The 27,494-nt window shown below is 38.5% G+C and overlaps 1 protein-coding gene across 6 annotated transcripts in view; it reads right to left on the reverse strand.

The window, feature by feature from the left end:
* The window catches only part of BACH2 (BACH transcriptional regulator 2), a 396,617-nt gene that overhangs the window by 119,650 nt on the left and 249,473 nt on the right, over window positions 1-27,494 (reverse strand). Inside the window, exon 1 of one of the 6 annotated variants that reach the window (XM_078369819.1) lies at window positions 22,496-22,549. The exons of the other annotated variants lie outside the window; for them this stretch is intronic. The gene's annotated coding sequence lies outside the window, so the exon portion shown is untranslated. Of the gene's footprint in view, window positions 1-22,495; window positions 22,550-27,494 lie in introns of those variants that run through there. 6 annotated transcript variants of the gene reach the window in all.

A 27,494-nucleotide genomic window follows, 5' to 3' on the forward strand; every position in this document is an offset into this window, starting at 1 on the left:
TGAAACCTACTAAAATTTCTTAATTATTCTTATGTGCCCACAGTCACTGCTTTCTCTTAAGGCAACATGAAATGCTTAATGATTAATACACCAATTTCAAAACCTTTCTTGTACAGATTGGACTAGACTCTGTGCTCTTTACAGAATGATCATTACTTAATGAACTCAGCACACTATACATTTTCCAGCCACCTGAAACTCCCAAGTATTGTGTGAGCTTTTGGCAATTAATTATCAATTACAAGATCATAAAACATTAGCACAAAAATAGGAATAATGAAATTTAATTATACATTATTCTTCTGAGTTGCTGAAAATACTATACAAGACTGATTCTGATTAATAATTCATTCAGCAATAAAGTATCAGGAAAGATAATTATGCAGTGCCACAATTCTCACACTGATTTCTATAATTACAGATTACAACAGTGTTAGCAATTTAAAAGGTTAGAGAGCTGTGGTAATTTGCTATGTCATCCTCAGCTATATTAATGTCTCTCTTTAAGAACCAAAGATAATTGAAAATATAATAATGGACCAAATCAGATGGCTTGCCCATGCTCTCCTCACCTAAAACATCTCCAACCTGAGAACATTAGTAAAGTTCTTAATAATTAGCCTCTTATATTATTTAACTAGTCCCATAACACATTTGGTTTACAGCTAATTAAAGAAAGACAGTATGTAGAAATACATGCCAAAATATGCAAACATAGAAACATAACCTGTAGAAAAGTTACAGGGATACAATCACATTTGGTATCTGATATGACTATGAATATACATATAGGTAGACCTGTATAAATACCCCTTAGCCAATTAAACACCAAGCCAAGGGACACACATAATAAAAATCTGTCTTTGGCAATACAGTTGAGTAAACAGCACATAAAGAGATACAAAGTTTATCTAATTACCCTCTCTGGGCAGTTTACATATTGTGACACACCAAACTACTCTTGCCTTTGAGTTCTATTACATCCTGAGAATGAAAATACACTTATCTGCTAAAAATACTCAGTCTGCTCTGCTTGCATTCCTTGGGAAAAAACCTGGCTAGAAATTGATGGCCTCATCCCATAACCAGTATTTAAATGAGAGTTTTCACCTGGGGATGAGCCCAAGTGAACTAAACATACAGTTCCACAGATATAAAAATCACTTTCTTCTTCACTCTTTCTTCCTGCTATTTTTAGAGAAGAGATTTGTAAGACATCTTGGCTTTACTCTCTTGAATGCCTTAAGTATCTGACTAACTTCATGTTCAACTAATATGGAGAAACAGATGGAAAATTTACTGGGACTAAAATCTTAGGCATTATTTAAATGAGCTCCTTGCAGAGTCTTTTGTGTGTCTTGTTGGGACCGGGGGTTCCTCATTCTGGAGTATGCCAGGGTCTGAATTCAAGATTTCATTATAGCTGGCCCAACAAGATGATAAAGGAAGACAGGGTGAAAAAGCAGTTTCATTCCAGTGGTAGAAAGAACGTGTAGATCATCTGATTGAATATGCTCTTTTAAAAATTGTAGAAATTTAGTCTCAAAGATATTTAACAATTTACTCAAGGTTACAGAATCATTCAGTAACAGAAACAGAAGAAAAACCCAATCATGTCTGATTCCCAGGTTTCCACTATATTTTATTAAAGAAAATATCCCAGGAGAAGGGGCATGGTGAGCAGCATATGGAGACAATTTTTGTTCCTAAATGAACCCTGTTTATGTATATTTTATTTCTATGAGGGGGTTGTGTGTAAGATTGGGGGTGGGTAAAGGAAGCGTCATTCTAAGAGAACACCATAGAACTATAGCTCTTCATGTATTTCCTTAAGTGAAAATAAAATAGGTTTCCTTTGAGTCATGAGAACAATCATAAAACAGAGCATTGCTTCTAATCACGTTTCTTCCTGGGCTACATGCAGGCAACTGGCACAAGATCATATGGTAAGATAGGACACTAGATATAAATTTCCTTTACCTTTTTCCACCTACTTCCTTTTAACCAGGGCAGTAAAACAGGTTCCCTGCAAAACCCATGCAAACTTGCTGTTGGATTTAGTAGGAGACCTCTAGCAGGTGATTCTGCTCCCTTGTTAAAGTAGTAGACATTCAAGCCTGTAACAGGGGATAAAAATGGCAAGTGGACTTTGGCCCTACATTTGCAAGGTCCTGTATGATTTTGTACTTTGAACTTTTTCTAACATTTTATTAGGAAAACTTTTAAATTTATACAAATATTTAAAGAATTTTATAGTGAACACCTACATACCCACCCTTCAGATTCTACGATTAACATTTTATTATGTTTATTTCATTACATATCCATCCATTTATATCCATTTTTTTCAGAGTATATCAAAGTAAACTGCAGAAATCAGCACACTTTCCCCTAAACACTTCAGCAGGATATCACTTGCTAAAGATTAGTTTATAGATTTTTTTTGAGGCAAAATTTACACACAACAAAATGTACAAATCTTAGGTGCACATTCACTGAGATTTGACAAATACATATACCTGTGTCAACCAAACCGTTTCAAGTTATTGACTATAACCATCACCTCAGAAAGATCTCTTGCATTCCTTCCCAATCATTCCTGTCCTCCAAAGGCAATCAGTGCTCGGGTTTGTCTAACAGAGATTAATTCTGCCTGCCCTAAAACAGCTGAATTTTGAAACTTAAAGTGGCTAAGTGTTGTTCTGTTTTTCTTCTTTCAGTCAACACACACTGAGCACCTACAAAGAGACACACACTGAAAGCCAGTGACAACAAAATAATTATTCCATTAAATTAGGAAAATAACATCCATGGTGGTGAGAACCATGGGATTAATTATACCTCAAGGGCAATTTAGATGCACAACCAAAAGGGAAGACACATACCACACCCTGTGCCTGTTACTCATTTGGAAACTTGCTGACTCTTCAACAGTAAAATAAAACACATACCCGAGCCCAGTGAAAAATGAGGCTATGCAGGATCCTTGGACTACATGTGAAAAATGAGGTGGAAGATGAACTGTTATAACATGCCAAGCTTGTAACCTATAAAGACACAGCCCCAAGTTTTACAGAAGTATAAAATCATGAAGGAGGCTAGCAAAGCTCCTCATTTATTTTCTTTTAACTTAACTACACTAGTCAGTGGATTAGGCCCTCATTTTCCAGCAGCTATTGGACTACCTTTCTCTGCAAGAGCTTAATAGCACGCTTCACACATCAGTCATTAAAACTGGATTAAAAGGTTCTCCTACAGCAACTCTGATACTTTTTTTTTTTTTTTTGAGACAGAGTTTCACTCTTGTCACCTAGACTGGAGTGCAATGGCGTGGTTGGGGCTCACTGCAACCTCCACCTCTTGGGTTCAAGTGCTTCTCCTGCCTCAGCATACTGGTCATGCCTGGCTAATTTTTGTATTTTTAGTAGAGACAGGGTTTCACCATGTTGGTCAGGCTGGCCTCAAACTCCTGACCTCAAGTGACCCGCCCACCTTGGCCTCCCAAAGTGCTGGGATTACAGGTGTGAGCCACCCCACGCCCGGTCTCTTTCAAAAGTTCATTAACCCTGTTGTGGATTCAATCATATTCTCCCTGCTTCCAAAAGAAATGTTGAAGCCCTAACCTACTGTAGCTCAGAATGTGGCTTTATTGGGAAATAAGATCCCAGCAGATGAAATTAATTAAGATGAGGTCATACTAGAGTAGAGTGGGCCTCTCATCCATCAGGATGGGTGCCCTTTTAAAACAAACTCCATATAGAGACAGAGACACAGGGAGAACACCATATAAAGATAGAGGCAGAGGTTAGAGTGATGTGGCTACAAGCCAAGGAATGCCAAAGATGAATGGTCACCAGAAGCTAGGAAGAGGGAAGGAAGGATTCTTCCCTACAGGTTTCAGAGAAAGCATGACCCTGCCAACGTCCTGATTTTGGACTTCTAACCTCTGGAACTGTGAGGAAATACATTTCTGTTGTAAGGCATCCATTGTGGTACTTTGTCATAGCAGCCTTAGGAAACTAATACAACCTTAAAAAGATTTCTTTTCCCTTTTTGATAATTGCCTTAAACAAAAGTATAATTTACATGCAGAAAAGTATACCAACCCTAAGGTTTTCTTCCAAGCAAACGCATTCATGTAACAACCACCCAGATGAAGACTATTACCAGCATCCTAGAATTCTCCTTCATGCCCCGTCCCAGTCATTTCCACCAACAGAACTGATATTCTAACTTCCATCCATCACCTTAGTTTTGTCTCTTTTTGAACTTTAAAGAAATAATGCTTCTTGTGCTCAACATTATGTTTGTGAGGTTCATCCGTGTTGTGTATAAGAGTGGTTTCTTCTAAAGATGATATGAAAAATATCATTAAGTTTTTGCTTTGGTTGGTTCAAATTTCCTAAAAGGAATAAAATGGTAAACACTGGAAGTCTCCAAAAATCTCCCCATCCCAGCTTCCTAGCCACCTAGTTCCATTTTCTAGAGGGAATGGAACTCTATCTCAAAAAATGAAAAAAAGTTTACATACTACGCTATGATCTGCACCCTTCTTTCACTTAAAAATATATTTCTTCATTCTTGTTTTATGGTTTCTTAATATTTGACTATAAGGGCATAGTACAATTTATATAACCAATTCTCTATTGACAGCTATCTGGGTCAGTATTATGATATTATAAACAAGGTTGTAATGTGTAATCTTGTAATTTTGTACACATATCCATACATTCTCCCAAATATGGAATTGCTGGATCAAAGGATATAAGCTTTGTAGTTTTGATACTGCCAAACGGTCCTCCATTGGGATGGTACCAATTTACTCCAGCCAGCAATGTACAAGAGTACTAAAGAAGTATAAAGATCCATAGTCTTGCTAATAAACTGTGTTATCAAAATTAAAAAAAAAAACCCTGCCTGTTTGGCAAGTAAAAAACAGCATTTTATTATAGTTTTAATTTGCATTCATTTTTAATAAATGACACTGGATATATTTCATATTTATAAATAGCTATTTATATGTCCTCATCTGTAAATTATTAATAGTCTTATTCTTTTTAATTTTTTTTCCCTATTGCATTGCTGGTCTTTTTCTTAGTGCCTTGTAGAAGCTCTTTAAATATCAGGGAAATCAGTTCTTTCTCTAGATGAATTGCAAAAATATTTTTCCTTCTTTGTCACTTGTTCTTTTTTTGCCTTGGTTTACGGTGGTATTGGCTCCTCAGAAATTTTTGATTTTTGTGTCACTGAATTCATTTTATGGCTTTCCCTTTGTATTTTCTGGATTTTGTGTCATACTTTGAAAGGCCTTCCAAATTTGTAGATATAAACAATTTTCCCCTGAATCCTTTTAGTACTTTTAAGGTTAATTTTTTTCCCAAGTAGTTTGGAACCATTTAGAATTTATCTTGGTGTAAATACAAACCACCAAACTTTCTTTTGCCCAGAAGGCTATTTATTTGTCCCAGGACCATATATTGAACATCCAGCTTTATCACACTGATCTGAGATGCTTCCTTAATGTAAATTAAAATTTCAAATGTATCTGAGATTATTTCTGGACTCTATAAGGTACCACTGACTTATCTATTAATGCCAATTCAAATATATGAGTATGTTTGTAGTATATTTTAATATCTAAAAAAAAATTCTCTTTTTAAAATTCTTGTATATTTTTGATTTTTTTTTTTTTTTTGAGATGACGTCTTGGTCTGTTACCCAGGCTGAAGTGCAATGGTGCAATCTCAGCTTACTGCGACCTCTACCTCCCGGGTTCAAGCAATTCTCCTGCCTCAGCCTCCTGAATAGCTGGGATTACAGGCACCCGCCACCATGACCAGCTAATTTTTGTATTTTTAGTAGAGACGAGTTTCACCATGTTGGCCAGGCTGGTCTCAAACTCCTGACCTTGTGATCTGCTCATCTTGGCCTCCCAAAGTGCTGAGATTATTGGTGTGAGCCACTGCACCTGGCTGATTAATTTTTGTTTACATGAACTTCAGCATCAGCATGTTTGGTTACAAAATATTCTGTTGGCATTTTTACTGGGTTCATGTTAAATGTGTGATGTTGAGATTTCCTGTCGAAGAACATGGATTGTCTTTCCATTCATTCACATCTTTGTTTTTTCTCTACATTTCAGGAGAATTTTAAAACAGTTTCATTCATTTACAAGAATAAAGATTTACATCTTAAGAATTTCTTGAGTTGAATTCCTATATATATATACACATTATATATGTGTGCGTATATTTTACTTGAACTTTTCTTTTTTGCTATTGTAAATAGGATATTAACTTGCATTATATCTTCTAACTAGGGGTGTTAGAAGACAACATTCTTCACATATATGAAGAATGTTAATTTTATACTCCATTAGTACTTATTGGATGTTATTGTTTCAATCTTCCAGCTGATTCACAGAAGCAAGCACACAATCCAAGTGTGCAATCATATCATCTGCAAATAGCAAACATTAGTTTAACCACTTCCTTTTTACTTTTTACACTTGTTTCTTTCTCTTGCTCTGCACTGGCTAAGTACATTCAGAACAATGTTAAAGAACAGTTACAACAATGGGTGTCCTTGTTTTCATTGTTTCTGACATAACACGGCTTCTAGTGTTTCCCTATTACTGGATATATCCCTTTGGGTATACACCCTGTAATGGGACTGCTGGGTCAAGGGGTGGCTAATTTGACCCAGCAATCCCATAAACACTACATCTACTAAAGCATGATCTAATTTTATAATAAATAATAAGTAATAATATATGTAATAATTTTACGTTAAGGAGGTATCCAGCACTTCTGATTTTATGAAGTGGTTTTTAATGAAAACTAGATGTTGAATTACATCAATGCCTTTGCAGCATCTATGAATATGATCAAGTAAGTGTCCCATAAAGATATATTAACATGGTAAATTATATTAACAGGTTTTTCCAATATTTATCACTCCTGGAATGAACCTCATTTGGTTATGGTACACTGTTCTTTTAAAATGGTGCTAGGCTCTATTTGCTAATACTTTATTTAGAAAGTTACACTTGTGTTCTTCTATGGTGGTTGGTCTGATGGATATTCCTGCTCTTTAGAAGTCAGTGACTAAATTATATTAGACAATTATGGATTTTTAAATTTATTTGTAAAAAGTTGGTTAAAACAGGGTTTATGATTCCTTTGTAATATATTTCTTATTTACCTTATTTTTTATTATTTCTTCTATTTTACTAATCAAATCAATTAAAGTTTCCTTGTCTGTGTTGAGGCTTTCAAATAGTATTCTCTTTGCATTTATTAATTCTTTAATTTTTCAGTTTTTGAATTCAGGATTTTTTGATATACTTTTATTTCCTTCCTGCTATATTTTAGGTTTGTTTTATTGTTCTTTTCTAATGTTTTGAGTTAGATGCTTAATTCATTTATTTCTATTTTTCTTATTTGCCAAAATAAGTATTTTAGGCCATGACTTCCCTTCTGACCACTGCTTTAAGCTGCAGCTCCTGGATTCTGCTAAAAAGACACTGATTTAGATTTTTTTGGTTTTATGTAACAGATACTTACTTAACCATTGCATATAAATAAACTATGGGGAACTGATCGTTTAAAAAGATGGTAGTAAAGACCACTAAAGGAATCCAGCAGTGAGTCTGTTGTAAAGATAATTTTTTTTTGAGACAGGCTCTTGCTCTGTCACCTAGGCTGGAGTGCAGTGGCACAGTCATGACTCACTGCAACCTTCGCCTTTTGGGCTCAAGTAATTCTCCCGCCTCGGCTTCCCAAATAGCTGGGACAACAGGTATGCGACGATGCACCCAGCTAGTTTTTTGTATTTTTTGGTAGAGACGGGGTTTGACCACGTTGCCCAGGCTGGTGTTGACTGTACTCTTGGGATCAAGCGATCCACTCACCTTGGCTTCCCAAAGTGCTGGGATTACAGGCATGACCATTGTGCCCAGCCAAGAATAATTCTTTTGCTGCCATTCATGGTGTACTGACCAGGTGCACCAGGCACAGTGTGGGCTACTGTGAGAATAAACATGAAGGGGTCTCTGTCTTTCCATTGGTAAGGAAACCACACCACACATTATCACATAAAAACACATAATCACATACACAAGATCACAGAAGCCTAAGGACAAATCATACAAATAATAAAGAGATACAACCTTGGACAGAAAATAATTTCCCTTCTTCTACTCAAAACATACATACCTATACTCTTTAACAGGCATTCATTTAATTTACACGGACCTAAGTTGCTCTTCCAACTTTAACTTAAAAGCAGTTCACAATAACAGTATTTGTTTTTGCATAGAATATGGGTCAGAAGAGATGTAGAAAAGCTTGCTGGGAAGCTCTTGTAACTAAGTCTAGGTGAGTGATGATGATGGCTTGGACTAGGAAGGAAGCGTAACAGTGGCAACCACCACCTGATGTGGCATGCGTTTCAAAGGCACAGAGGTACAGCTGATGGGATTTGCTAATGGACTGAATGTGGGGTAAGAGAGAATGAAAAGAGTTAAGGGTAACTTTCAGAATTTTAGCTTCAGCAATTACATGAATAAGGGTGTCATTTATGAAAGGGAAAACTCCAGGGGAGGATCATGTTTGGGGGATAGGGCTGAAATAAACTATTGCTTCCTGGTAGCTCATCTACCCAAACTCACTGTTATGGTTTGAATGAGTCCCCCAAAAGTTCATGTGTTGGACACTTGATCCTTGAGACAGCAGTGTTGAGAGGTGGGACCTTTAGGAGGTGATTGGGTCATGAGGGTTCTGTCTTCATTAATGGATTAATGAGGGAGTAGGTTTGTTATCACAAGAGTGGGTCTTTATAAAAGCTAGTTTGGCCATCTCTCATAAACCCCCTCACCATGTGATGCCAGCCTCCAGAAATGTAAGAAAATACCTTCCTTTTCCTTCCCTCTTTCCCCTTTCCTTTCCTTCTTTCCCTCCCTCCCTTTTTCTCTTCCCTTCCTTCTTCCTTTCTATCTTGCTCGCTTTTCCTCCCTCCCTGCTTCTTTTCAAATTACTCAGTTTCAGATATTAAGTTACAGCAACAGAAAACAAACTAAGACACTCATCTCATTCACCTCTCCCATAAGTTGGTTATATTCAAGTTTCACTGATCTTTGTCCTGTCACAGCTTCATGCTGTTGTATGTTCCATTTCCACACCTAAAGTGTCCTGCCTACTCGTCTCTGGCAAACACCTGCTCATCCTTCAAGAATAATCACAAATGTCAGCTCCTTTGGTTACCTTTCTGACTCCTGAAGGCACAGTTGGGAGACTCATACTGAGTCCCCATCACAGTCTCAGAATTGCTTATGTGTCTGTCTCTGCCACCCGGTTAAGTTCCCCAAGGAAAGAAGTTACGCTTTTTTCTTCTTTTTTCCCTGGAGCACAACATCTGAAATAAGGATGGCTACTCAGTAAGTGTTTTCATTCATTCAATCAGTATTGACTGAGTGTCTACCATGTATAATATATAATGCCATGCAGTGTTCTAGGTACCTGAGGATACAGCAACGGACAAAACAAAGTAGTGCTTGTCATGGATCCTTCATTCCATTGGGGAAAAGGGCAATACACACACAAACGAATCTATAATAACATGCTGTAGAGAAAAGAGGCAGGGCCAGAGAAGTGACAGATGTGGGTGGTGAGGTCCTGTTTTAAATACTGTGGTCATGGAAGGTCTCATTTAAGCAGATTCTAAATGAAGTGAGGGAGTAAACCATGCAGATATCTGGGAAAAGAGCCTTCCAGGCAGAAATAAACAGCTGGTTCAATGGCCCTACAGCAGGAATAGGCTTGATGCTCTGATGACTCAAAAGGCCAGAGTGCCTGGAGGGCAGTGGCCAGTGAAAGCTGCAGAGGTAGTCCAGAAGTGAGGAGCATGCAGTCTGAGGTAGGAGTTTGGGTTTTATTCTAAGTGTTATGAGAAGCCAGAACAGGCAAGTGATGGGACCTGATTTTCACTTCAAAAGTTTCCTTTGGTTTTCATATGAAAAATGGGTTGCTATAGGTTCAGACCAGAAGCAAGAAACCATGTTAGGAGGCTCCTACAGCAGTGTTGGCAAGAAATGATGGTGGACTGAACTAGGGAAGGAATGGAAGAGTGGACCAAGTGCCTGGATTTGACAGGGAGAATTGACAGGATTTGCTAGTGGACTGGATGTGGGGTGAGAATGGGAAGAGTTAATGATGGCTCCAAGGCTTTCGCTTAAGTGACCACATGAATGGGGGTGTCATTTATTGAAATAGGAAACCCCAGGGCAGGATCAGATGTGGGGGATGAGGGGAGAACAAGTGTTGGTTTTGGATATGCCAAGTTTGAAGAGTTGAATCGCCAGCCCTGTGGAGGTAAGCAGCTGAACACAGCCTGAGATTCCAGGGCTGATTCTAGAGAGAGAAATTTGGGAGCCTTTTGTATAGAGATGGTATTTAAAAGCCACAAGACTAGATGAGATCACCAGGGAATAAGCTCATGTGGGCTGAATGAATGAATAAGCAAGTTTATGCTCAGGAAGGTAACTGTTATCAGATAGATAACATCTGACTCTACAGAGACTGGACAAAGAGATAATACATAAACGTATGAGAGGGCAGAGAATTAATTTTTTCCCCTGTCTAGATGGCCAATCCAGACTTTTCCCTTAGACACTCAGAAAAGCCTGCATCTGGACCACAGGACTCTCTGGAGCAACTTTCATTGCTTAACTTGTGTACAAGGTGTGTCAGCCTACTTCAGGTGCTTTGGTAAGTAAGCACTTTTCTGGGTGAGCATCTTATCGCAGCATGTTGTGCAGACTGGAAGCCAGGAGAGTGAATCCTTTAGGAAAGAAACAACATTAACAGATGTACACAATGTGTTTCAAATTAAGAAAGGGGGAAGATCACAAATACAACATCTGTAACACTTTGTACATGCAACTTGTCAACTCTATTGAAGAAACAGGCAGGCAAGCTTCAACAACTAATATAAAACAATCTTTGCCATAATTCTGTGATTAGTTTCACTGAATTTGAGGTAGTTAAGCTGTATTTCTCAAAAGTCAAGAGCAAGTCAGTGGGTTCGCCAATTCTTTTGGTTACTTCAAATATCATATTACCAATACCCAAAACTTCTCAGGCCCACAGGACTATAATCTCACTTAAAAATACTAAAAGGATGGTAATGCAAGAGGTATCCTGCTGTGGAACATTTCTTTTGCACACTTTCTAAAATTAATATTTCTTTCCAAGTACACAGGGTTTTGTCTGTCACTTATTATTTTGCTTTTTAATCATGAGGCACTAAAAGTTGGCACATTTTTAAAAGTCCCAGATTCCTTGGACTTTTTTGATTTCCATTCATTCCCATAGCATTACAGGTTTCTCTTCCCTAAAAACCATGAGGACTCTATTCACACCTGCTCCCCTGCTCCACATCAAAGTTATCCTTCTGTATCTCTGTGTAATCCTCAAAACAGAAAATAAAGACCACAAAATGAAGTCTCAGTATCTCATGTCTTCCTCAGTATGTCCATCCATGTCTGAAAGAGTAAAATTTCTGTTTTAGAATTACTGCTGGCTGCCAATGAGGGGTCTGGGTACCTTGAAATGGATGAATGAAAACACACTCAAAGAAGAGCAAAATTGTGTGGAAACTTGGAAAGATGGAAAGATTCAGTCATTTAAGCATCTAGGAAACATTTAGTGAGTGTCTGCCACATGCCAGCCACTTTGTTAAGCGCTGGGTCACAAACACAAGCCTCTGGAGCTCATAATATAGTGTCTGACCAGGCATATGCCATCAAGGATAGATGAGACTCTTCCCAGCAACGGCAATGCCTGAACTGAATTCTAAAGGGCAAAACAGAAATTATCTAAGAGAAGGCACAGGGGAAGAATCAGTTAATATTGTGGATTCCTAACTGTATTCTCTCCCTTGTAAGCTTGGTACTAGCTATACAAAGATGAATATGGTATACCTCCTCCCAAAAAGAAGACATAGTAGCTATTTTGAAATTTCAAAGGCACTAGCTAGAAGCAGCATCTGATTTTTCTGGTGACCCTGTGGGTGATACCAATACAGAAAGTACTAAGGCAGGAGCACACTAGATAGTTGATTCAAAGGGCTCTTTCAGATGTTTTTTCCATAGATCTATAGAAATACTTTTATAAAAAGTTCAAGTTCATGAGCATTCAAAAATGAATGTGTCATAGCTACTAGAATTAGGTGACTTTTTTTTGCACTGTATTACAAGAACAAAGGGAAGGGTGAAGCTAAACCATATTCTTATGCCCAAGCAACTTATTAACAGAGGCCAATACCAGGCCTTGACTAATTGCTCATGTAATTTCTTTCTTTCTTTTTGTTTTTTTGGAGATAGAGTTTCACTCTTGTTGCCCAGGCTGGAGTGCAATGACACGATCTTGGCTCACTGCAACCGCCATCTCTGAGTTCAAGCGATTCTCCTGTCTCAGCCTCCAGAGTAGCTGGGATTACAGGCTCCTGCCACCACACCCAGTGAATTTTTTGTATTTTTAATAGAGACGGGGTTTCACCATATTGGCCAGGCTGGTCTCGAACTCTTGACCTCAGGTGATCTGCCTGCCTTGGCCTCCAAAGTGCTGGGAATACACATATGAGCCACTGCGCCCAGCCTGCCCATGTTATTTCTACAAACCTTTATCCTTTTGGTATTTAGAGGCAGTATCAGGGATGGGGGGGGGGCAGGAGGTGAGAGGGGCCTACAATGTAACTGTTCTGTGCCATACAGCCAGGTTCCTTTCTGGTTGCTGGTGAGAATCTAATATCAGCTAGAGTTATAATGGCAGATCCATGGTCCTGGAAAGGCCTTGGAAAGGCTGAGACAGGCAAATGCTTCTCCACAAATGCCCTACCCCACCTCATTCATTCTCTTGGATGTCAGTGCTCTTCTGCTGACAGAACCCATACTTTATGCCCCATTTCCCTGAATCACTTATTTCTCTCCTCTACTAATACAGTCTCCTTGATGCGGCTGAGCACCTATGAATGTTTGCAGTTTTCGAAAGTTGTGACTATCTTACAGTTACCCGTCCTGAAGTTCCTAGGACTATTTATATTTGGAGAGTGAGTTCAGTTAGTGGATAACTGAGGTAGAAAAGGTCTTGTCAGTGTCTCCTATAGAGTCACCCATCAATTCCTGAGATAAGCAGGGCCCAAGTTCTCTCTAGCATACCCCAAAATCCGAACTTGGATTGGCACTCCACTTTATTTTCTTAAGTCATGGATCTCAGGGCTGGCAAACACAATTCTAGACAATTGATTCTTAAAAGTCTCAAATAATTTGGTGTCTGAAGGACTAATCTAGGAGCTCCCCTGAAAGTCTCTCAGTAAATCTCTAGTTAGTATTAAGGATTTCAAATAAAACCTGAAGCAAATGGAGCATCTGTCTAGATGATAACAGGCTTGACTCATAATCCATGTTCTACTGCTGACTTCTGTGTGACACCTAGAAATTCAGTGATAGTTTATCTGCGGCATATTCCATGAAGTGAGGGTATAATAACTGAGATTAGTCTCAGGTCTAGGACTTTCTATTTTTTTTATTTAGAGACAGGGTCTCACTTTGTTACACAGACTGGTGTGCAGTGGTGTGATCATAGCTCACTGCAGCCTTGAATTCCTGGGCTCAAGGAATCCTCTTTCCTCAGCCTCCTGAGTAGCTAGAACTACAGGTGTGTGCAACCATGTGCAGCTAATTTTTGTGTTTTTTGTAGAGACAGGGTCTCACTATATTGCCCAGGCTGGTCTTGAACTCCTGGCCTCAAGCAATTCCCTTGCCTTGGTCTCCCTTGGGCCTAAGCCTTCATGCTGCCATGGCCTGTCATCATATGATATTGAACTCTTGTTCCAGCCAGGAGCCAGGGTAAAGGAAAGGTCTCTGGTGTCAATGTAATATGAAACTTGATGTTCATTTGCCATTGTGGCAGTTTCTAGGAAAGATCCTAAGAACTTCTGGGCAAAAGGCTGAAGAAATATAATGGTTTCTTGGGAATTGAGGGTTGAGGTAAACATTTCTAAAATGTGCAAAAAGTTAATTTTGAAAATCTGCTGCTCATTTGTTATAACTTCAGAGTTTCAATTTTAATTATTTTAAAAATTCCCTCTAACAAGCACACTTTCTGAATGACTACTGCCTCATCATTTGGCAGCCATCTCTTGAAACCTTGGCACTCTGAGCAATAATTATGAGTATGTCATAATGTGCGTCCATTGAGTTACTGTTTGTCTGGGAAGAAGCTGAAGGATGTAAGTTAAATTTTTGGCTCTAACACTCACCAGCTCTTTAGATTTTTAACAGCTCTTGCTGACCTTCAGATGCTTTTTCTGTAAAAAAGGGGTAAATAGAAACCAACTTGGAGGGTTCTAGTGAGTATTGTGTTCATGTAAGCAAGATGGGGAACTCAAAAGTTCCTTTTGTTGTTATCCAGAGATTCCAGACTAAGCAAAATAGCTAGCTACAACTGTGAGGTCATCTGATGAGAAATGATGAAAAACCAACTCCATATGCACCATCTCAATCTGATCCAATCATTCCATAAACATTGATTGAGTGCTTAGGTGCCAAGTTATTATTTTAAGTTTTAGAGACACAGTTACCATATTGAACAAGACAGAACAAGGTCCTTACATTCTCAGGTCTTATATTCTAGCTGGGAAAAACAGACAATAAACATGTATCTAAGTAAACAATAAACTATTAAGTAGTGTTAAGTGTTATAAAAACAAAATAGGGTGCTATGATAGGAAGTCACTGGGTGACTATGGATGACAGACTTCTTTGAGATCATGACATTTAAACAGATCTCAATGACGTGAAGGATAGCCACAGAAGGGTCTCTGGCAATGAATCTCTGTGTGGTCTGTGGAACCCCTGGGAATCCCAAGACCCTTTCAGAATGCCAGTGAAGTCAATGCTGTTTTCATAGTTATACTAAGATATTATTTGTCTTTTTCACAGTGTTGACGTGTGCACTACTAGTGCAAACGTAATGGTGGGTAAAACTACTGGCATCTCAGCATGAAACAAAGCAGTAGCACCAAACTATTAGTTCTTCACCACCACATACTCACCATAGAACAGGGTGCCAGTTTCACTTATAAAGGGACTTGATCAAGCAGTAAAAATTATTAAATCTCAACACATAACATTTTAACATTCTATGTGACAAAATGAGATATACGCATAAAGTACTTTTGCTGCATACCAAAGTATGATTGTCATCTCAAGGAAAAGCATTTATGGGATTGTTTAAGGGGCAAGTTGCACAAGTCACTCTTTTGGGAGAACATCATTATTACTCAAAAGAATGACTGACAAACTAGGGTTACTCAGACTTGGGTATCTGGCAGATATTTTCTTGAAATTGAACAAGGTGAGAGAGCTGTCACTTCAAGGAAAACAACTGACAGTATTTGTTGCCAATGATAACATCTAAGCTTTCAAATAAAAATCAGATTTTTGGAAAAATGTGCATTTCCTACTGTGAGCTTGGCAGCTTCCCCAAATTTGAAAGGCTTTTCTGATAAGACTGGTGGTAACATTAACAGGTGATTTTTTTTGGGGCATTAAAATAGTGTCATCATTTTGAAGATCTGTATAAGTTGGTAACGCAACATGTTCCAATCATAGTCTTACAAAATCATACTTGGTAAAAGATCTATTTGATGTACAAGGCAGAGTAATGAATTTTAATCTAATGGAGTTTGAAAAGTTCATTGATATGGCTTTAGACTCCATACTGCAATTAACTTTTAAGAAGTTACCACTTGTCAAATTTTAATGTAATATCAAAGAATAACATCAATAATATTTGAAAAACCTATTAAAGTAACTCTGTCCTTCTCCAACTACATATCTGTGTCAGGCTGAATTTTTTCATATAATGAAACCAAAATGACATATCACAAGATTGGACACTAAAAGAGATATCAGAATCTAAATGTCTTCTAGTATGCTGGACATTAAAGGAATTGTGGAAAATACAAAACAATGCTATTCTTTTCACTTTTGTTTTGTCTTGAAGATATGTTATTCATGTTAATATGTAGTCGGCTTATTAATGTGATTTAAAATTAACTAATAGATACCGAAAATGTTCAGTTTTAATTTCTAATAAGTTTTATCTATCTGTAAATACAGATAGATAAAACTCAAACAAAAGCTCTTTGGGGTTCTCGGTTTTTTTTTTTTTTTTTTTTTTGAGACGGAGTCTCGCTCTGTTGCCCAGGCTGAAATACAGTGACATGATCTGGACTCACTGCAATCTCCACCTCCCAGGTTCAAGTGATTATTCTGCCTCAGCCTCCCAAATAGCTAGGACTACAGGCACAGGCCATGAAGCCCAGCTAATTTTTGTATTTTTAGTAGAGATGGGATTTCACCATATTAACCAGGCTGGTCTTGCACTTCTGACCTTGTGATCCACCTGTCTTGGCCTCCCAAAGTACTGGGATTACAGGTGTGAGCCACCATGCCTGGATAATTTTTCTTTTTTGAGACTGGGTCTTGCTTACTCTGTTGCCCAGCATGGAGTGCAATGGCATGATCTTAGTTCACTGCAACCTCTGCCTCCTGGGTTCAAGTGATTCTCTCCTGCCTCAGCCCCTTGATTAGCTGGGATTACACGTGCCCACTACCAAGGCCAGCTAATTTTTGTATTTTTAGTAGAGACAGGGTTTCATCATATTGGCCAGTCTGGTCTCAAACTCCTGACATCAGGTGATCAGCCCACCTCAGCCTCCCAAAGTACTGGGATTACAGGTGTGAGCCACCACGCCAGGCCCTGATGGCACATTTTAAAAGGGGGGAAGGACATAGGGGCAATTAATGTTTCTATAATAAATAGCTTTAGCCACTTCTTAAGCTACAAGGCTTCTGTACTTAAATTGTTAATATAAAATTTTTACCACCATGCCCAGTGGTAATTTTTAAGTATATAAAGGAATCCTGAAACAAAATTTTGAGAACAATTGATCTGTGGAAGATTAAGCAGTACAATTTTAATTTCTTTTGGTCTTGCATAAGTTCTGTTAGATTTATTCTGAGGTATTTAACTTTTTGCTATTATTATAAATAACTTAAAAAATTACTTTTCTGTGTTACTGGTGTATGATAAGGGAATTAACTTTTATTAATACATACTATATATTGATCTTATATCCAGCCACTTTGCTAAACTTTCTCATTGGACGTATTCTTTTACATCAGTCTTACTATTAATACCGGTTGGCAAATTTTGACCTGTAGACTAGATACAGTCCACCATGTTTTTTAAAACAACTTTTATAGAAACAGAGCTATATTACCTACAGCTGCTTTTGCACTACAGTGTCAGAGTTGAGAAGTAGTGAGAGAGACTATATGGCCCACAAAGCCAAAAATATTTACTATACGCCTTTTTACAAAAAATGTTTACCAAACCCTGTATTATGAACTCCATTCATAGAACCAACTTTTGGCTCTGTTGATACTCTATATTTGTATTTAAAATTTCAATTTAATCAATTTCTGTTCTCATCTTTGTCCTTCATCTTTTTTTTAACCTTCTCAAAGTTAGCTTAATTTTCATTTTTTTCTTTTCTAGTAACGAACCTGCACGTGCAGCACATGCATCCCAGAACTTAAAGTAAAATAAAAAAATAAATTAAAAAACACTTGAGACTATAAATTTTCCTCTAAGTACAACTTTTACTGTATCTTGCAAGTTTTATATATATTTTCATTATCATTCAGTTCTAAATATTTTAAATTTTCCATTACTACATCTTTGATCAATAATTTATTTTAAAATGTTAAAAAAATTTCCACATATAAGGGGAATTTTGGGGGGTTTGTGTTTTAGTTACTGAATTCTAATTTAATTGTATTATGATTAGATATTATGGTCATTATAGTGATTCTTGGAAACCTGCTGAGACTTGTTTTGCGGTGTAGTACGAAGGCAATTTTTATAACTCCTCCATGTGAAGAAGACATATTTTCTAGTTGTTTGATGCAAGGTTCTATGAATCAAACTATTTAGTTGTGCTGCTTCAATTTTATGTACCTTCACTAATTATTTGTTGTGTGCTTGACCAAGCAATAACTTGGAGAAATGTGAAATTTCCCTATAGTTTTATTAATTTTTGTTTTACATGTTTTGATGCTACAGAGAAATGTTACAGCTTTCCAATGAATTAAAACCTTATCAATATGTAGTACTCTCCCTATCCTGATTAATTTTTTTTGTTTTAAGGTCTTTTGTTTGCTTGTTTGTTTGTTTACATATTTTCGAGACAGGGTCTTTCTCCAGGCTGGAGTTCAGTGGCATGATCTAGGCTAATTGCAACCTCTGCCTCCTGGGTTTAAGTGATTCTCGTGCCTCAGTGTCCTGAGTAGCTGGGATTACAGGTGCAAGCCACCACACCTGCCTAATGTTTTGTATTTTTAGTAGAGAAGGGGTTTCACCATGTTGGCCAGGCTGGTGTCGAACTCTTGGCCTCAAGTGATCTGCCTGCCTTGGCCTCCCAAAGTGCTGGGGTTACAGGCATGAATCTCCACATCCAGCCCTTAAAGTCTATTTTGACTGATATCAACAAAGCTACCTTAGCTCTCTTTTGATTAGTATTTGCTGGAATATGTTTTCCATCCCTTTATTTTTTATCTTTCTTTGTCTTTCTGTGTTAAAGGTGTATTTCTCTAAACACATAGCTGAGTTGGTATTATATTTTGTAAAAAACCTTACTTTTTACTCTATTTTTTAGCCAGAAAGTTTAGGCCATTTAAATATATTGTGATTGCCAACATATTTGTATTTGTTTTTATAATATTATTTTCTATTTGTCCTACTTTCCTATGCTTTATGTATTTCTTCTTTCTTTCTTTTTAAAAATCAGGCTTAGAAGTTATATACTAGTTCTTTCCTTTTAGCAGTTACCCTTGAAATCCAAAACTAGTAGTTTAACCCCTTCAGAACAAAAAAAAAGGACCTTGATTATCTCCTTCCTCATATATATGCAGTTTTACACAGTATTTTGAACCAGCAATATTTGTTTAGATTTGCCTATATGTTTAGACAAATTTGCTTATCATTTCTATTTTTCAGATATTTTGCTAGCTCTTTTCTTCTCTCTGAACCATACGCCTTTTTTTCTTTTAAAGAGACAGGGTTGTGCTTTGTTGTCCAAGCTAGAGTGCAGTGGTGTGATCAGAGCTCACTGCAGTCTTTAACTCCTGTGCTCTAGTGATTCTCCCACCTCAGCCTCCTGAGTAGCTAGGACTAGAGGTATACACCACACCATTTGGCTTATTTATTTTTGTAGAGCTAGGGTCTCACTATATGGTGCAGACTGGTTTTGAACTGGCCTCAAGCAATCTTCCTGGCTTGACGTCCCAAAATGCTGGGAATTACAGGTATGTGTCACCATGCCCAGCCTGAAGTATATTCTTTGAAGTTCCTTAAGTGTTAAGTCTTCTGGTGGTAAACTCCCTTAGGTTTATATCTCTGCAGAAAATATTTCACTCTCATTTTGAAAGTTATTTTTGCTGAAAACACAATTTTAAGTTGAATATTATTTTCTCTCAGAACTTTGAAAATATTTCACTGTCTCCTGGATTTAATCGTTGCTGTTGAGAAGTCAGCTGTCAGTCTAAGTATTGTTCCTTTGTGGATGTGGTCTGTTTTCCCTATTGCTTCTTTTAAGAAAGCTCTGTCTTCAGTGATTTTCAGTCTTAATATAGTATTAAAAAGTTGTAAATGCCTTTTTATTTGTCTGTTTAGATACACTGCTTTCTATATCTCTGGATCAGTATTTCTCATCTTATTAAAAAAGATTCTGAGCCACAATCTCTTTAAACATTGCCTCATCTCCATTCTGCATATTTGTGTTCCCTTTGAGACTCTAAATAGGCTTATGTTGAGCTTGCTTATTCTGCCCTCCAAACTTTCTATTAAACTCTCTTCTTTATAGTTCATCTCTTTGTCTTTTTGTGCTCCATTGCATGTAACTAGTTTTATTTTTCAGTCCATTAATCCATTACAAAAAAGCTTATCCACTATTTTTTGATGATTACTTTTTTAATTACTGAAAGTTTTCTTTAAGTTTTTTTCAGAAGTGCCTGGTGATTGTGATAGATCACTGTAGTTCACCATTTTTGTATTCTACATTTAAGTTAATTTTTCTTTATATAGAGGTAGTCTAATTTCTTCTAATCTGATAATTTGAACATCTAAAGTCCTTGGTGGGGAAGGAGTAATCAATACATTAATGCTACTTTTGCTGCTTTTCACTCATGGTGGTTAGTTTTCTTGTTTGATAATCTTTGAAAGTTCAAGATCTTAATCTCTGAAAAAAGCTAGAAGCCTAAATTACATTTGCTTTAACTGGAATTTAGTGGTACTACCAACCTGGGCTATTTTATCTCCTTTCTAGAGTCCAAGGCTTAAACTGGGAGTTGCAGTACAGTCCCCATTTGTACCCCACATCACACACAAACACAAGGGATGGGCAATTCTGCCTCTTCTGGCTTGTTTACTGCTGACATATCTGCACTTAGCTACTTGTATTTTTTTTTCTTAGAGGTTTTCATTTCCTAGGATTTCTAAAATGCAACAGAGATACCCCTTGGCATATAAAGTCTGTTACACTGGCTGAAGAGGAGGTCCTCTTTGAAAGTTTTTAGAAAGTAGGAGAGTGACATCTGATTGTTGCTTTTGAAAAATTTATTCTAGCTTCTCTGTAGAGAATGAACTGCAGGGAGGCAGGAATGAAAGCAGAGCCAGGTAGGAGGCTAACGTTCAGGTGAGAAATTGAAGTGACATGTCTTAGAGAGGTAGCAGAGGAGACAGAGGTGAAATGACTTGATATCTGATTGGGCATAAAACAATAGGACTTACTGATAGTCTGGATGTGGAAGGTGAGGTACAGGATCCCTGGTTGATGGCTGGTGGTGTCACTTACTGAGATAAGAATAACTGGGAGATGGACAGTTTCCAGTGTATATGTAGGTTAGGGCCTGGGTAGAAATTAAATGTTCTGTTTTAGATATGTTAAGTTTGAAATAATTATCAGACATCCAAGTGGACATGTCAAGTACCCCATTGGGTAAATAAGCCTGATATTTAGACGACGGAGCTGGGATGAAGATCTAAATTGGAAAGTTACTGCCATAAAGGTTTGGGAGCAGAGGAGATAACAAGTGAGAGTATAGAGAGAAAACATAGGAACAGACTGAGCCCCAGGGCACACCAATCCAGAAACTAACAGAGGAGACAGCAGTGGTGATTGAGAAGGAAAAATAATCCAAGAGAGGAGTTAACATGAAGGCTCAGAGAAAAGTGGGTTTCAGGAAGAAGGGAGTGACTGCTGTGCTGGAAGCTATTGAGAAGCTGGGGAAGATGAGGCAACAAGGTAGTCATTGGTAGCTTTGACCTGAAGAATTCTGGTGAAGCAGTGGTGTCAGAGACTTTAATGGAGTGTGTTCTCCAAGGAGAACAGGAGATGAAAGAGTCTAGATAATGCCTATAGACAAGAAGTTCAGTGTTTTGTGTGAAAGGGAGCAGTAAAGGGGGTAAAAGCTAAAGGAGAATGTGGCATAAGGAAGTTTTTTCCTGGGGCAATATTAAATATTTTATATGCCAATGGGAAAGATTTAGTGCAAAGAGAGAAACTGATCCTACAGGACAGAAGGAATATTTTCAGGGAAAATATTCTTCAAAAGATTAAGCACCCACAAGTCTTTAAAAGGTGATATATGGAGCATGTGTGTGGCATGAGCCATACACATACCTACAAAACAGAATGGCTAGGACACCTATATTACATAAGGACTTGGGGACTGAGTAATTTTAAGTAGCCAAGTTCTCATGAGGTCCATTCCACCCTAGCCTCCAATTTACCCATGTCACAGCAGCTGGTGGTAGAAGCTATAGAATATATCTGATAATTATGATCCAAAAGTTTTTTGGGTAGTTATAGCAGGCGATTAACTCAATATACAGCTGAAGGGGTCTTACAAGATTTCCTAGTTTGGTCTCCTATCCACTTTAGGCAACTGAATCCTAAAAGTCTTAGAATTGACACCTCACTATCCCTTGGGAATTACTTCTAGAACACTGTCACCATGCAGTGTGTCTAGAAAAATAGCAGCCAATTTACTCTTGTTTTGTGATTAGTGGTCATAGGATGCAGCTGAATTGTAATTTTTGTCACCAAATGACCTTTATGTATTTGAAATCAGAAATTAACTTTACTTTTTCATCTCTAAGCCAAAGAACCTCTTTCTCTTGATTTTCCTTTACAGATCTTACTTCACATCATTTGACTAGTCTTCTTGACTCTTCCCTTCTCTCCAACTGTTTTTTTTCCCCTAAAGTGTAGTGACCAGCAATTGACAAACTACTCAAACTCTGAGTAATCCTGAGAATGGTGGGGGTATTTCAATACGTCTCCCTTAGACAGATGAAAGGCTGACCTGGCTCTGCCAAGACTTGAACACATTCCAGTTCCTGCTGATCTGGGAAGTCTCTTCCACTTGTATTTTTCTTCTTTTACCTAGCAATTTGAATACAATGAAAATACAACCAGATGTATACGGGAAAGGGTTTTTAGTGTATCTGTTCTTTAAAATCAGCTTGAGCTTTATGAAGAAGTCAAAATGTACACATACTATTCCTTCTAAAATGTAACAAATATCTAAATATACCAATAAAATGTTTTATGTCTCAACTGCATATTCCGGAAAAGTATTTCTTGAAATCAAAAAGCAAGTATTCAGATGAGGTAATTAATTAAGTGAAGTGTTGGGTTTGGAAAGCCTTCTACTATTTTGAGGTTAATGATGGTTGAGAAACTCCTATGGGTGTGTGTGAGAGAGATTCTGCCTGCTAGTTACTACCCAAGAAAAATCTAAGCATCCAATAATCATTCTATTTTTTCCTAAGCAACATGAAATAACACATCACATTATATTATGTTATGCCAAGTAACAGAATGTACTTGGGGTAACATGACTAAACAATGCGGCGAAAAACAAACTGAAAGGCCAAATGACGTGCAAATAATTTTGGGTACATAGTTCTATAAGAAGAAAGAAAAAGGTGCACACTAATAAAAAGACTTAGAGGTGACTTACAGGTTTTGATACCCACAGATGACTTTAGGAAGGCAGCTTTGTTTTAACCATAATATTTATGCCATAAGCTTTGGCTCTTTTACTTATATTTGTTTCATCCTGAACAAGTACTGGAACCCTCTTGAACTTCAATTTTTTCCTCTGTAAAATGGTAATAATATTACCCACCCTACCTTTTTCATATGGCTGCTGTGAGATTCTAATGCCTGGCACACTTAGGTGTTTTATAAATATCTAATTGGATACTGATAGATATCCGAACTGTTTACTATTCTGTACATCATGGATTCCAATATGTTCATTTTTTAATCTAATGATATTTCAGAAATTAGGACATATCTTATAATTGGTAGCTTATATTTTAATTAATATTTTTTCTTGCTTTGTGGTGTATAATATATTTAAATCAATAGCCTCTCAGAAACACGGCAAATAAAAGAGTTTGGGAATGGCAAAATGCCATGTAAATATCAGTTATTTATTCATAAAATGACGTTTTACCAAAAGCCTCCCTTGTGCAAGGCATTCAGAAGGAAATGAAAATGAATAAGACTGGGTCTTGAATCTCAAGAAGAATGTAATGCATGAAGTGGATAATTCAGGATAACTCAAATGCCAAACAGTATGTGATATGTGCCATTTGAGTAGCATTCCCAACCTGGCACCCTGTGAATGCAGAAGAGGAAATAACTTTCAGTAAGGTCAACCAGGGAAGCATCATGGAGGAGGTGGCACCTGGCCTGGCCTTGGCAGACAGGTATTTATCTCAAAAGGCACATATGGGAAGGGAGGTACTCTACGCAGAGAAGACAAGTGAGGCATGGACATAGGATACACAGTGAATATTCCAAGGAATATGGTCCAGAGAAGAAGGAGCATGGGGACTGTGATGGGCTGCTTGCTCTAGGATATTAAAGGTCTGGGCTCCATTTGGTGAATGGGTAAGGCTCCTGAGCAAGGAGCAGCCTGATGAAAGTGGGGCATTAGGTACATCAGCTAGTTGGTGATGCACAGGGGGTGCTGGTTAAGAAGAGATTGGAAGCAGGCGCATCCTAAAGCAGGCCTTGTGAAGGCTTGAAAAATCCAGCTAATGAGTGTGTAGTGGGGATAGAAAAGACATGACAAATGGATGGAAGCGCCATAGTTAAACACTAAGGGTCCTTAATAAGCATCCTAGAGAGAAAGCCCATTTCACAACTGGACAGAAAGGATGCACTGAACTGCTGTTGGCTGTGTGCTCCTTGAGGATGGGAACTGCAGGTTTTGAACATTATTGTATCCCAGCACCTGGCACACGGTACGTATACAATAACTATTTATTATACTCCCTTCCTCCAAAAATTCCATTTATATTTTTAATTCAATTCAGCAAGCATGTACCTATCATGTGCTTGATGCTGGGCACTGGGGTCAGAAAGAGTGGGCTGATGCGGTAGGCTGTTTTTCAAATGGCAGCAGTAATTCCTTCCTTACTGAGTCTTGGGCAGTCCTTCCAAAACTGACTCAGGGCTTAGCCATATGACTCGCTTTTATCAAAGGCGTAACAGAAAATGTGAGGTAAGCAGAAACGTAAAAAAAATGTCTGCACATTGAGGCTTCTCCTCTTCTGCTGCCTTTTTTTTTTTGAATTCTGAGGTCACCATACAAAGAATTCTAGGGCTAGCCTCTTGGAGGATGAGAGAACATGTGGAACAGAGATGAGTCATCCCAGGTGAGGCCTCCCCAGACCAATCATCCTAGAATGGGAAGCAGCAATCTTTTTCTTAAAGGACCAGCAGTAAATATTTTAGGCTTGTGGGCCATATGATCATCTGCATTCCAACTACTCAGCTCTGCTGTTGTAGTGTGAAAGCAGCCATAGATGAGATGGGAGTGGCTATGTTCCAATAAAACCCTATTTACAAAAACAGGTGGCAGGGCTATGAACTATGGTTCGCCCACCTTCAACCCAGATTATTCAGCCCGAGTCGAGCCAGTCCAAACCAGAAGAACTGCCCGGCCAACTCAGAGAATCGTGAGAAATAATAAATGTTTGTTGTTTTAAGCCACTAAGTTTGGAAGTGTTGTTACACAGCCAATGCTAACTGATGAAGCTTGTATAAAACACGTAAGGCATACACCTTGTTTCAAGGCACTTAAAATCCACCTGTGGAAGCAGGACAAGTGTGGAAAACATTTAAATAACCATAGAAGGTACTATGTGACTAACCGTCAAAATGCATGATGCAGGAGAATTACAATTATCAGGATTTATAAAAGGGAAAAATTAGTTTGGACACAAAATAAACTTGGGCAGATCATAAAGAATGAGTAGAATATGACAGTTCCCTAAACATTCTTGTTTCTTTTTCACTGCCTTTCTTTATGCTGTCTGCTTTTGTGTCTATGTACCCCAGTAGACTGGGAGCCCCCCGAGGGCAGGTCTTATTTTCTATTTTCTAGGTTCCCACAGTCCAGTACAGTGCTTGGTTCACAGCCAGCCTCAATGTGTACATACTGAATAAACCAATAAGCCCACAGGAGAAAGAGCATTTATGTGGAAAAACCAAACCTCATGATTACAGAACACTGAACAGGACTTCATGTGGTACATTCAAGAGAGGAGACAACCTCATTCTTCTACCCAGGAGGAGGCTCAGGTAGAGGAATGAGATGGGGGAAAGAAGAAGCTACAGCTGCTCATGTGACTCTGAGTCATGGGGGTGGTGGTGATGAGGCAAAGTGCAAGACCCTGACTTTCAGGGAGTTGAAGCCATATGTTACTGGAACAAAATGACCAAGTTGACATTTATGAAGATTAGTCTAGTAGTAGAAGGTAGGGTGGATTCTAGGCAAGGAGAACAGTAAGGACAATTTAGTAGTCCAGGAATGAGAGAGCTGACTAGCTTAGAAGATATTCTAGCTGACTAGCCTAGAATATCAAGGTGTCAGCTCCTGATAAACACCAAACAGAGATGAACATATGCTTCAGTATAAACTACAAAAGAAAAGAGAGATATCTCAGGCATTCCTTCATGCCACATTTACTGGGTACAAGGTATTAAGCCATGTGCTCTGAGCCCATGAGGACACTCAATAGATCTATGTTGCAATTGGACACATAAGGTTGAGGACCCCACTCTACTCATGAAGAAGCACAAGGCAACCTGGAACTTTGAGTGAGGCAGCTGCTGGAGTGGGCAGGGCACTGGCTCTGCAGTGACACAGACAGGCTTACCGCGGGGCTCCATTTTTATTAGCTGTGATGTGGATAGACCACAAACACCACTGATAATGGTATTCACCTTGCTGGCTGGTTGAGAATTATAGAAAGGGTGGGTGACATGCACAGCAAGCACAGTGCCCTAAATAGAGCAGGCACTCGTATGATTCACAATGACAATAAAAGCAACATGTAATAGGGAACACATGAATGGTATAATCTGAGTGTTGTAATAGGGCATAGAAAGAAAAATCACTTTTGGCTGGGACAGTCACTTTGGATTTGAAAGTGAGAATAGCATGTGGTGTGGTGGCAAAAAATGAGGATGGTTTTGACAAGTGGGGGAAGGAGAAGTTCGTTCCAGGAAAAGAAAACGTTCTGTGGAAGGGAACAGAGAAGAAAGACAGAGCCCCTCTTGTGGAATGTGATGGAATTTAGTTTGGCTGTTGAAAAGTGGAAGGTGAGGCTGGGAAGCAGGTTAGGGTCAGTCAGCAGAGTGGCTTGAACGCCAGGGAGAGGAGCTGGGATGTTAGTAAAGTGCTGCTGCAGGATCCTGAGTGGTCCAGTGACACGATCAAACCCCAGGTGGCAGAGTGGTATGGAGGCAGGAGACGCTCACGCAGGCAGGCAGGAACAAGGAGTGTTCCAGGGAGTGGCCAGAGCCACGGTAGGGGAGGGCATGTGAGAGAGGCTGCAGAGGACAACCTGGCCATACTGGGGAACGGTGAAGGTCAGGAGGGAGAAGGCGGAGCAGAAGTTCACTATGAAATGAGAACATGGACTGACTGGCTGACTCATTGGTTCATTCAGTTAAGCTGCCATTGAGCTTTGAAATGGTGGTAATTTGCTGTGCACAAGACATGACTGCTTCTCCCCAGGCCAGGGTGTGTCATCAGACACACATATTCTTTCAATGGAGGGAGATAACAGACTGTGGTCTATTATCAGCAGTGTGGTCACAGAGGGGACACATCAGAGTACAACAAATATTTCCATATTAATGGAGCTTATACATTCTAGTAAAGAGTGTACAAACTTAGCAAACTTAGCATAAGATTAGGGGCTACATCACTGCACTTTCAAGCCTGAAAGACTATCCAGTGTTTAGGGGAGGCCTCCCAGAGGAGACAGCCTGCC

Source organism: Callithrix jacchus, chromosome 4, assembly GCF_049354715.1.
Source record: "Callithrix jacchus isolate 240 chromosome 4, calJac240_pri, whole genome shotgun sequence".
NCBI lineage: Eukaryota > Metazoa > Chordata > Mammalia > Primates > Cebidae > Callithrix > Callithrix jacchus.